Genomic DNA, 12,500 nt, shown 5'->3' with positions numbered 1-12,500 from the left:
GGTGTGAGCATCTGGGAACTCTGGGACAGTGGGAGACGGGCAGTGCTAAACAAGCCTGATGGAAAATTGCAATGTTTAATGGCTGTGAATAATAGCAGCAAAGTAAAAAGGTCTTCTCTTAACAAGCAGTGATTCATCTTGTGTGAAAGGCAGGAGCAGTGAGGCATGAGTGCAGCAATGTTCAATTAAACCTGCAGGTCCATGCATCTCTTGCAACAAGCTGGCTGCTGGGGACGAAGGCAGGCTTGCACAAACCCAGCCCGCATCTGTACATAGAGTGATAGCGTGTGGAAACAGGCCCTTCAGCCCAACTTGCCCATGCCAGCCAACATGCCCCAGCTACACTAGTCATAGAGTGATAGAGTGTGGAAACAAGCCCTTCAGCCCAACTTGCCCATGCCAGCCAACATGCCCCACAGTGTCGAAACAGGCCCTTCAGCCCAACTTGCCCACGCCAGCCAACATGTCCCAGCTACACTAGTCCCACCTGCCCGCATTTGGTCCATATCCCTCCAAACCTGTCCTATCCATGTACCTGTCTAGCGTTGGGATAGTCCCAGCTTCAACTACCTCCTCCAGCAGCTCGGTCCATACACCCACCACCCTCTGTGTGGAAACAAGACACCTGGGTTTAATCCTCACTACGGGTGCCGTGTGTACGGACTCTACGTTCTCCCAGTGACCTCTGGTTTCCTCCCTCATCCCAAAGACGTGCAGGTTTGTAGGTTAATTGGCTTCAGTAGACGCCCCTAGTGTGTAGGGAGTGGATGAGAAAGTGGGATAGCATAAAAACATAGACAATAGGTGCAGGAGTAGAGGCCATTTTGGCCCTTCGAGCCTGCACCATTCGCCATTCAATATGATCATGGCTGATCATCCAACTCAGTATCCTGTACCTGCCTTCTCTCCATACCCCCCTGATCCCTTTAGCCACAAGGGCCACATCTAACTCCCTCTTAAATATAGCCAATGAACTGTGGCCTCAACTACCTTCTGTGGCAGAGAATTCCACAGATTCACCACTCTCTGTGTGAAAAATGTTTTTCTCATCTCGGTCCTAAAAGACTTCCCCCTTATCCTTAAACTGTGACCCCTTGTTCTGGAACTATTGGTCGGTGCAGTCTTGGTGGAACGAAGGGCCTGTTTCCGAACTATATCTTGAAAATAACCAAACCAAATTCTGCTGCCCTTTCAGCTGGTGCTGCAGTAAGTGAGTTGTGTCTGGGACTGCAGTGTAGAGCCAGCTGTGTCCATTGGGGCAGCGTTTCCGTATCACTCGTTACCTGAACCACCTCATGCTCGCATGGATAGGCAGGGAATGGGACAATATGGATCACACACAGGCAGAAGAGATGAGTTGATCATGGTCAACATTCAGCGCAGAATTGTGGCTTGTTGCTGTGTTGTACTGTACACCAGAGATAGGCATGTATATGGTGGAACTGCAGGTGCTGGCTCAAACCATAGAGATACACTAAGCTGGAGTAACTCAGTGGGTCAGGCAGTATCCCTGGAGAGAAGTCACCTGATGTTCTCCACAGATGCTGCCTGACCCGCTGAGTTACTCCAGCACTCTGTGAAACGTCACCTATCCATGTTCTCCACAGATGCTGCCTGACCCACTGAGTTACTACAGCACTCCTTGCATTTAGCCCCTTCCTGGTTTCAACTGCAGGCAGGTTTGTGTGTAGTATCAGGCCAGGCAACAACAGACTAACACAACTCCTGCCTGTGTGCAGGTGCCCATTGAAAGTGCACAAAATGCCCAACCCTCCATCACCAGGTGATGATCAAAGAACACACATGTGGAGCACTGAAAGATTTATTGGGGCTGGGGGCCAAGGCAGGAGTACAAAGGCAAACATGAAGGCACATGATTAAGGAGGCCTGAGAGGTGGCCAGGTTTGGGGGGGGGGGGGGGGGGGGGGGGGGGGTTTTTCAGATGCTGTGGGGCTCAGGCAGCTGCAAGCTGGAACAGTGCAAGGTCTCAGAGGTGGGGGAGTCCCTCCTGCATTAGCTGGGTGGATGAGGGAGGGTGGGGAGGGGAGGGGGAGGGAGGTGTGGGCTGGTGAGCAGAGAGTGTGTGTGTGTGTGTGTGGGTGATTAGCAGGATGTACAATCTCCTGAGGTGTTATCAACACCACAAAAATAAAACCACTTACCCCAAAAATTAAATTAATTAAATCATTGAGGGCTTATTAACCACAAACTATGATAAATGCTGCAGGGTTATTAACAATGGAGTGTGCAATCCTTTCACACTGAATATAAACATTTGATAAATTGGTCTTCACAAAGGTTTATTCCAGACTCAGGTAAAGTTCTTCACAAAAAAAAAGCAGCTCAAATCTTGGATTTGAAGTATCTCAACTGGCTTTCTCTTTAACTGGATAGATAAATAAGTTTATTTTATTTGTGCTGGTTTAAAATCTCTATAAAACCAAGGCTAAAAGTCCTGTAAAAGTGTAATCTTGTGTTAACTGTTCTAAACGCCTAACATTCAAACCCAGTGCTTTAGAAATATTAAACAACAATTATATAGCCTAAGCATTCTGATGTATTAGCCACCTGGCCGCTGACTCAACTCTCCCAGTAATAGACTCAGAGGACCAGGGAGATTGGTGGACCACAGAGACTTTAATCACAGGGTGGTCAATCTGTGGAAGGCTGTGACGGGGAGTGGGCAGGAGAAGGGAGTTAGTTAGATCAGCCATGATAGACTTGGTTGCCCCAATGGCCTAATTCTGTTCCTATTACTTATGAAATGAAGAAGGGTTTCGGCCCGAAACGTTGCCTATTTCCTTCGCTCTGTAGATGCTGCTGCACCCGCTGAGTTTCTCCAGCATTTTTGTGTACTTATGAAATGAAGATTGGTGGTTGAGGAAGATAGTTCTGCAGGAGATAGTTCTTAATGGGAGATAGTTCTGCAGGAGATAGTTCTGCAGGAGATAGTTCTGCAGGGAGATAGTTCTGCAGGGAGATAGTTCTTAATGGGAGATAGTTCTGCAGGGAGATAGTTCTGCAGGGAGATAGTTCTGATAGGAGATAGTTCTGCAGGGAGATAGTTCTTAATGGGAGATAGTTCTGCAGGGAGATAGTTCTGCAGGGAGATAGTTCTGCAGGAGATCGTTCTGCAGGGAGATAGTTCTGCAGGGAGATAGTTCTACAGGGAGATAGTTCTGCAGGAGATAGTTCTGCAGGAGATAGTTCTTAATGGGAGATAGTTCTGCAGGGAGATAGTTCTGCAGGAGATCGTTCTGCAGGGAGATAGTTCTGCAGGGAGATAGTTCTACAGGGAGATAGTTCTGCAGGAGATAGTTCTGCAGGAGATAGTTCTGCAGGGGGATAGTTTTGCAGGAGATAGTTCTGCAGGGAGATAGTTCTTAATGGGAGATAGTTCTGCAGGAGATAGTTCTGCAGGAGATAGTTCTTAATGGGAGATAGTTCTGCAGGGAGATAGTTCTGCAGGGAGATAGTTCTGCAGGGAGATAGTTCTGCAGGAGATAGTTCTTAATGGGAGATAGTTCTGCAGGGAGATAGTTCTGCAGGAGATAGTTCTGCAGGTTTTTGCAGAAGATAGTTCTGCAGGGAGATAGTTCTTAATGGGAGATAGTTCTGCAGGAGATAGTTCTGCAGGAGATAGTTTTGCAGGAGATAGTTCTGCAGGGAGATAGTTCTTAATGGGAGATAGTTCTGCAGGAGATAGTTCTGAAGGAGATAGTTTTGCAGGAGATAGTTCTGCAGGGAGATAGTTCTTAATGGGAGATAGTTCTGCAGGAGATAGTTCTGCAGGAGATAGTTTTGCAGGAGATAGTTCTGCAGGGAGATAGTTCTTAATGGGAGATAGTTCTGCAGGGAGATAGTTCTGCAGGAGATAGTTCTGCAGGGAGATAGTTCTGCAGGGAGATAGTTCTCCAGGAGATAGTTCTGCAGGGAGATAGTTCTGCAGGAGATAGTTCTGCAGGGACATTGGTGGTCCCGGAGCAAGCCTGCTTTTGGTTTCCCTCTGTTGCGAATTGGCCAGACTGTCGGTAGAGACAAAGTCCACCTTGGTTGTTGAGGATCCACCAGCCTCTCGATCGTGGGTTAAAGGGGAACCGTTCTACAAGAGGGCTCACCACATGTGTGTGTTCAACCCTCCCTAGCAGCAATCTGCATGGTCGATGGACTATGGTGTCAGGAGATAGTTGTAGATGGTTCAGGAGGAATCTTTGGCTCGGAGACGGACCTTCACTGTAGACGGATCATCAGATACGTCAATGTTGCCACATAGTCATATCATCCTCAGATACAGACGTTACACTCTGCAGCCACCTCTAGTTTAGATGGTAACGCTACTGATGGATCTGGCAACACATACAACCACCAACACATGGGCTTCTGTACGATGGTTCTACAGTGTATCAGAGGGACAACAGCCCCAAGACCATCACACCCAGTCCAGCTGCCGACCACTAAACACCCCAGCACCCATCACCCAGAGGGCACCCATCACCCACAGATCACCCACAGGGCACCCATCACCCACAGGGCACCCATTGACAGAGCACCCAGCACCCACAGGGCACCCATCACTGACACCCATCATCCACAGGACACCCATCACCCAATGACCCCCATCACCCAGAGGGCACCCATCACCCACAGATCACCCACAGGGCACCCATCACCCACTGACACCCATCACCCACAGGGCACCCATCACCCAATGACAGAGCACCCATCACCCAATGACACCCATCACCCAATGACACCCATCACCCACAGGGCACCCATCACCCAATGACAGGGCACCCATCACCCAATGACACCCATCACCCACATGACACCCATCACCCACAGGGCACCCATCACCCACAGGGCACCCATCACCCAATGACACCCATCACCCAATGACACCCATCACCCACAGGGCACCCATCACCCCCACACAGCACCCATCACCCACAGGACACCCATCACCCACAGGGCACCCATCACCCACAGGGCACCCATCACCCACAGGGCACCCATCACCCACATGGCACCCATCACCCACAGGGCACCCATCACCCACAGGGCACCCATCACCCACAGGGCACCCATCACCCACAGGGCAACCCATCACCCAATGACACCCATCACCCAAGGGCACCCATCACCCACAGGGCACCCATCACCCACAGGGCACCCATCACCCACAGGGCACCCATCACCCACAGGGCCAATGGCACCCATCACCACCCAATGGCACCCATCACCCACAGGGCACCCATCACCCACAGGGCACCCATCACCCACAGAGCACCCATCACCCCATGACACCCATCACCCACAGGGCACCCATCACCCACAGAGCACCCATTCACCCAATGACACCCATCATCCACAGGAGCACCCATCACCCACAGGACACCCATCACCCACAGGGCACCCATCACCCACAGGGCAACCCCATCACCCACAGGGACACCCATCACCCACAGAGCACCCATCACCCAATGACACCCATCATCCACAGGGCACCCATCATCCACAGGGCACCCATCACCCACTGACACCCATCACCCACAGGGCACCCATCACCCACAGAGCACCCATCACCACAGGACACCCATCACCCACAGGGCACCCACCACCCAATGACACCCATCACCCACAGGGCACCCATCACCCAATGACACCCATCACCCACAGAGCACCCATAACACACAGAGACACCCATCACCCACAGAGCACCCATTACACACAGAGCACCCATCACCCACAGGGCATCCATCACCCACTGCCAGGAATAACCCAGGGCCCTGTAGGGATTTGAGCTGTAAACCTGGTCCTGTATTTGAACACAAGGAGGGACTAGGAGTCAGGCTTGGATCCAGGCCTCATCCCAAGGTGGAAGTGTCCAAGACTAGAGGGCATCACTTTAAGGTGAGAGGGGGAAAGTTTAAAGGGGATGTGTGGGGTGAGTGTTTTCACACAGAGGTTGGTGAGTGCCTGGAACTCGCTGCCAGGGGGTAGTGGTGGTGGAGGCAGGTACGATCATGGTGTTTTAGAGGCTTGTGGACGGGCACACGGACAGGAACGGAGGGACAGGACCATGTGCAGGCAGAGAGATCAGTTCAGGATGGGGGCCGGACATTGTGTGACCTCCCTTGACCAGTGAGGGTCAGCGGTCTGGTGGCTAATCTCTTAACTTTGACCTTTCACCTGAAGCATTAAAGTGTTAACTGTTGACCTGTAACCTTGCAGATTTTAACTGCTGAAATGTCTCTTTAAACTTTAAAGGCAACTATGATAATGAGCGACTGGCGATTGCTCGACAACGAATCCCATATCGTCTCGGTCGGGTAGTAGACGAGTGGCTACTCGACAAAGGTAACAACCAATTAATTAAAAGCTTTTAACATTTAAAAAATAAGGTGTCACACGCCGTAACAAATCAAACTTAACTTTAACATAACCCAATAATAATTCTATTTTAATACTTTATAAATGCTAAAACATCAGTAAAATTAAACCAGACATTTTAAACCTGTTTTAACGGTGAGCAGCCATTGCGTTTGGTGAGTGTTGTTGTTGCTTCTCTTGTTGTCTTGCTGTGATATTCTGCTGCCTCTCGCTTGCTGTTCCGCTCTCTAGAGAGGCCGCACATCGCTGGGGCTCTGGGGTAACGGTGTCACTCCCACCGACTGTACACCTTGGGATGGTTGTACATACTCCCCTGCCTCGTGCTGGCGGGCTCAAGGAGCAGCCCCTCCTCTCCCCCTTTGCTTCCCCTCCTCTCCCCTCCCCTTGCTTCCCCTCCCCTCTCCTCTCCCCTCCTCTCCTCTCCCCCCTTTGCTTCCTCTCCTCTCCCCTCCCCTCCCTCCCTTCCCCTCCCTCCATTCCTCTCCCCTCCTCTCCTCTCCCCTCCTCCTCCCTCCTCTCCTCTCCCCTCCTCCTCCCTCCTCTCCTCTCCTCCTCCCTCCTCTCCTCTCCCCTCCCCTCCTCTCCCCCCCCCCCTCTCCTCTCTCTCTCCCCCCTGCCTCCCTTCCTCTCCCCTCCCCTCCGCTCCCCTCCTCTCCTCTCCCCCCCCTTTGCTTCCTCTCCCTCTCCCCTCCCCTCCCCTTTGCTTCCCCTCCCCTCCGCTCCCCTCCTCTCCTCTCCCCCCTTTGCTTCCTCTCCTCTCTCCCCTCCCCTCCGCTCCCCTCCTCTCTCTCTCTCCCCCTTTGCTTCCTCTCCTCTCCCCTCCCCTCCCCTCGCCTCCCCTCCTCTCCACCCCCCTTTTCTTCCTCTCCTCTCCCCCTCCCCTCCTCTCCGCTCCTCTCCTCTCCTCTCCCCTCCTCTCCCCTCCTCTCCCCTCCTCTCCCCTCCTCTCCCCTCCCCTCCCCTCCTCCCCCTCCCCCTCCCCTCCTCTCCCCCTCCCCTCCATTCCCCTCGCCCCCTCCGCTCCTCTCCTCTCCCCTCCCCCTCCTCTCCATTCCTCTCCCCTTCCCCCCCCTTCCCCTCCTCTCCCTTCCCCTCCTCTCCCCTCCCCTCCTCTCCCCTCCCATCCTCTCCCCTATTCACCCATACTCTCCCCTCCCCCACTCCCACGGGACCTCTTGCACTACCCCTGGGGGGGGAGGGGGGGAATGATGGCAGAGTGTGAGGGTGGGGGTGGGCGAGAGAGGGTGCGGTTGGTCAGGATGGGTGGGGGGTGGGTGTGAGCAGAGGGTGTGGGAGTGACCACACTGTCAGACGGGCATCTAGACCGCTCCGGCCACAAGCTCCTCGTGTGATGTCCAGTCTCGGAGGCTGAGTTAGAAATGCAGGAACGTGGAGAGTGTAGGGCAAGATTGTCTGAAGAAGTGTCTCGGCCCGAAACATCACCCATTCCTTCTCTCCAGAGATGCTGCCCGCCCGTCCCACTGAGTTACTCCAGCATTTTGTGTCTACCTTTGGTTTAAACCAGCATCTGCAGTTCCTTCCTACACTAGATTGCCCGTAATCTCACTGAGAGACAGAGAGGGATCAGGATAATCGGTGACACCTGCTACAAGATCTCACGTTGGGATTTTCTTGGAACAAATGAACGATGGGCGATAACTTCAAACTCAATCAGTCAACAAGAAGTCAATCTCGACCTGATACTTTCTCTGCTTCTCTCTGTTAACACAGGGATCACTTCTTATTCCCGCTGAATAATTGCTTCTTTGACACACGACACAGGTTGGAACTAAACTAACAAGAGCTTTGCGGAGAAAAATGGGATTCTGGGCCCGCCCGCCTGCCCGCCCGCTGCAGTTTGGTTGCCGTTGAGAAATGTTCTGCCCACTTGTCTCCATAACTGTGTCTCTCATCTCTCCGTCAACAAATGGATGGAATGTGGGACTGGTGTCTGTGATGAGTGGTGATCAACAGTGGGCCAGGGTGACAAAGACTGAACATAATGCAGTATTTACTGTAGTTAACAGTCCCGTCTCACAAACACATCCGTCTCTTGCAACACAGAGGTAGTGCGGGCAAATGGAAAAGCAACAACAATTACTTGCATTTATATAACGTTCTTACGGTAATAAAACGTCCCAGGTGCCTGACAGGAGCATTCGTCACAAGCAGAGAGGTTTCTGCTTCTTAAGGCAGGGGGACATTCATGGAGGGAATTCCAGAGCCTGGGTCTGAGAGTGTTGAAGGCAGAGCCAGCAGTGTCAGTGAAGGAGAGGAGTCACAGAGTCTCACCGCATGGATACAGGCCCTTCAGCCCGACTGATCCATGCTGGCCAACATGCCCCATCCACACTAGACCCATCCATACTAGCCCCATCCACACTAGCCCCATCCATACTAGTCCCATCCACACTAGCCCCATCCACACTAGCCCCATCCATACTAGTCCCATCCACACTAGCCCCATCCACACTAGCCCCATCCATACTAGCCCCATCCACACTAGCCCCATCCACACTAGCCCATCCACTAGACCCATCCACACTAGCCCCATCCCACACTAGCCCCATCCACACACTAGCCCCATCCACACTAGCCCCATCCCATCCACACTAGCCCCCCATCCACACTACATGCCCCATCCACACTAGCCCCATCCACACTCCACACTAGTCCCATCCACACTAGCCCCATCCACACTAGCCCCCCCATCCACACTAGCCCCATCCACACTAGCCCCATCCACACTAGCCCCACCGAACGGAAACCCGCCCTTCAGCCCGACTGATCCATGCTGGCCAACATGCCCCATCCACACTAGCCCCATCCACACTAGCCCCATCCACACTAGCCCCATCCACACTAGCCCCATCCACACTAGCCCCATCCACACTAGCCCCATTGCACGGATACAGGCCCTTCAGCCCGACTCATCCATGCTGGCCAACATGCCCCATCCACACTAGCCCCATCCACACTAGCCCCATCCACACTAGCCCCACCCACACTAGCCCCATCCACACTAGTCCCATCCACACTAGTCCCATCCACACTAGCCCCATCCACACTAGCCCCATCGCACGGAAACAGGCCCTTCAGCCCGACTCATCCATGCCGACCAACATGCCCCATCCACACTAGTCACACCTGCTCACATTTGGCCCATATCCCTCCAAACCTGTCCTATCCAAGTGTCCTTTAGACGTTGTGGATATATTTAAGGCAGAGATAGATAGATTCTTGATTAGAATGGTTGTCAGGGGTTATGGGGTGAAGGCAGGAGAATGGGATTAGGAGGCAGAGATTGATCAGCCATGATTGAATGGTGGAGTAGACTTGATGGGCCGAATGGCCTAATTCTGCTCCTATAACTTGTGAGCGTATGAAAATAATTCTCGCCCATCCAGCCTCTCGCTGTAACAGGGTGACCTGAACTGTTCACAGATCTCCAGATGTGGCCTTACCAACGCCTTGTACAGCAGTAACAACCAGAGGGCTGTCCTAACCTACTGTCTACCTCATTGCTGATCCTCGGGCTATCCTTGATCGGACTTTACTGCACTAAACGTTATTCCCTTTATCCTGTATCTGTACACTGCAGACGGCTCGATTGTAATCATGTGTTGTCTTTATGCTGACTGGTTAGCCCTGTACCTTGGTACACATGACAATAAACTAAACTGAGTCCGTGCCGACCAGCGATCCCCGCACACTAACACTATCCCACACACACTAGGGACAATTTACATTTACACCAAGCCAATTAATCTACAAACCTGCACGTCTTTGGAGTGTGGGAGGAAACTGAAGATCATATGAAGAAAGACTGGATAGACTCGGCTTGTACTCGCTAGAATTTAGAAGATTGAGGGGGGATCTTATAGAAACTTACAAAATTCTTAAGTGGTTGGACAGGCTAGATGCAGGAAGATTGTTCCCGATGTTGGGGAAGTCCAGAACAAGGGGTCACAGTTTAAGGATAAGGGGGAAATCTTTTAGGACCGAGATGAGAAAAACATTTTTCACACACAGAGAGTGGTGAATCTGTGGAATTCTCTGCCACAGAAGGTAGTTGAGGCCACAGTTCATTGGCTATATTTAAGGGGGAGTTAGATGTGGCCCTTGTGGCTAAAGGGATCAGGGGGTATGGAGAGAAGGCAGGTACAGGTTCAGGCAACTATTACACACAGAGGGTGGTTAGTGTATGGAACGAGGGGCCAGAAGAGATAGTTGAGCCATTTGGACAGGTACATGGATTGGACAGGATTAGGGGGATGTGGGCCAAACACAGGTCAAACAAAGGGAGTGGGTGAGGCTGGGGAAGGCACAGGTAATGGGGATGGGCAGAGGGGCAGAGTGGCCTGTGTCTGGGCCGCCCATTCCACCTCTCACGGCGGCTGGAACTGTGGCCCTCACAGTGATCTGATTTGTCTAGAAAAGTGAGTAGGAAGGAACTGCAGGTGCTGATTTACAATGAAGAAAGACACAATGTGCTGGAGTAACTCAGCGGGACAGGCAGCGTCTCTGGAGAGAAGGAAGGGGTGATGCTTCTGGTCGACTCTGAAAAGATGCTGCCTGTCCCGCTGAGTTACTCCAGCACTCTGTGAAACGTCACCTATCCATGTTCTCCACAGATGCTGCCTGACCCGCTGAGTTACTCCAGCACTCTGTGAAATGTCACCTATCCATGTTCTCCACAGATGCTGCCTGACCCACTGAGTTACTCCAGCACTCTGTGAAACGTCACCTATCCATGTTCTCCACAGATGCTGCCTGACCCGCTGAGTTACTCCAGCACTCTGTCTTGTCTAGGCAGATGGCAGCCCTTGACTCCAGCCAATCTGACCGCCTGTCCCCACCCATCCATTGGTTGAAGTCCAAACCCAAAGACGGTTTATTTTACAGCAACATGTCTGTGAGTTGAGAGGTTTAATCACGAGGGCAGGCGGCCAAGCCGGGAGACCCTTGGAACTGCAGGTGCTGGCTTACAAAACAAGACACAGAAACAAAAACAAGAGTGCTGGAGTAACACAGCGGGGCTGAGCCAGCTCCTGCACTCCCTGCCCCTGTGGCCCACGTGTAACTCACCGCCTGTCCTGAACCCGTGTACCGAGATTGAGTGAAAAGCCTTTGTTGCGCGCTAACCAGTCAGCAGAAAGACAATACATGATTACAATCAAGCCGTCCACAGTGTACAGATACAGGATAAAGGGAATAATGTTTAGTGCAAGGTAAAGTCCGATCACAGATAGTCCGATGAGGTGGATGGGAGGTCAGGACCGCTCTCTAGTTGGTGAGAGGACGGTTCACAGTTGCCTAATGACAGCTGTGCCCCTCCCTCCTGTCCAAATCGGTCTCCAATATTGTTCACGGCAGTCAATATGTGATGTCACTGATGTCCTACTTAGCTATAACCTTCAGGCAACACATGGATAGGACAGGTTTCGAGAGATATGGGCCAAATGCAGGCAGGTGGGACTAGTGTAGATGGGGCATGTTGGCAAGATGGGCTGAAGCACAATGTCCATCCTTGGTACTCAACTTGCCCAACTATAAGCACTGTGTTATCCCTCCTGATTACGTGTGTGTGGACATAGCTGGCCTGTGCAGACCACACTGGGACAGTAAGTCTCCCTGTACCTCAGTATATGAATTAAACCTCTGCTGCAGGAATGGACAGCTCCACACTTGCCCACATGAGACTGTGTCTGCCAACACGACACATCTGTATTCCTTTGTGGCCTCTATGTACGATAGCTGGGAATGACAGGCATTAGACTGAGAGTCGGCACGGAAACAGGCCCTTCGGCCCATTGAGTCCACACTGACCTTCCCACTAATTCTATTTCATCCACTCCTTGCGCCAATTAACCTACAAACCTGCACGTCTTTGGAATGTGGGAGGAAACAGGAGCATCCGGAGAAAACCCACGCAGGTCACGGGGAGAACGTGCAAACTCCGTACAGACAGCACCCGCAGTCAGGATCGAACGCACCTATCCATGTTCTCCACAGATGCTGCCTGACCCGCTGAGTTACTCCAGCACTCTGTGAAACGTCACCTATCCATGTTCTCCACAGATGCTGCCTGACCCGCTGAGTTACTCCAG

The 12,500-nt window shown here is 52.2% G+C and overlaps 1 protein-coding gene across 1 annotated transcript in view; it reads left to right on the top strand.

Annotated features, from left to right (window-relative positions):
* The window catches only part of LOC129694562 (neurexin-2-like), a 229,423-nt gene that overhangs the window by 185,699 nt on the left and 31,224 nt on the right, over window positions 1–12,500 (top strand).

This window comes from Leucoraja erinacea, unplaced genomic scaffold, assembly GCF_028641065.1.
Source record: "Leucoraja erinacea ecotype New England unplaced genomic scaffold, Leri_hhj_1 Leri_70S, whole genome shotgun sequence".
Taxonomy (NCBI): Eukaryota; Metazoa; Chordata; class Chondrichthyes; order Rajiformes; family Rajidae; genus Leucoraja; species Leucoraja erinaceus.
This window is presented reverse-complemented; position numbering and strand designations above follow the sequence as displayed.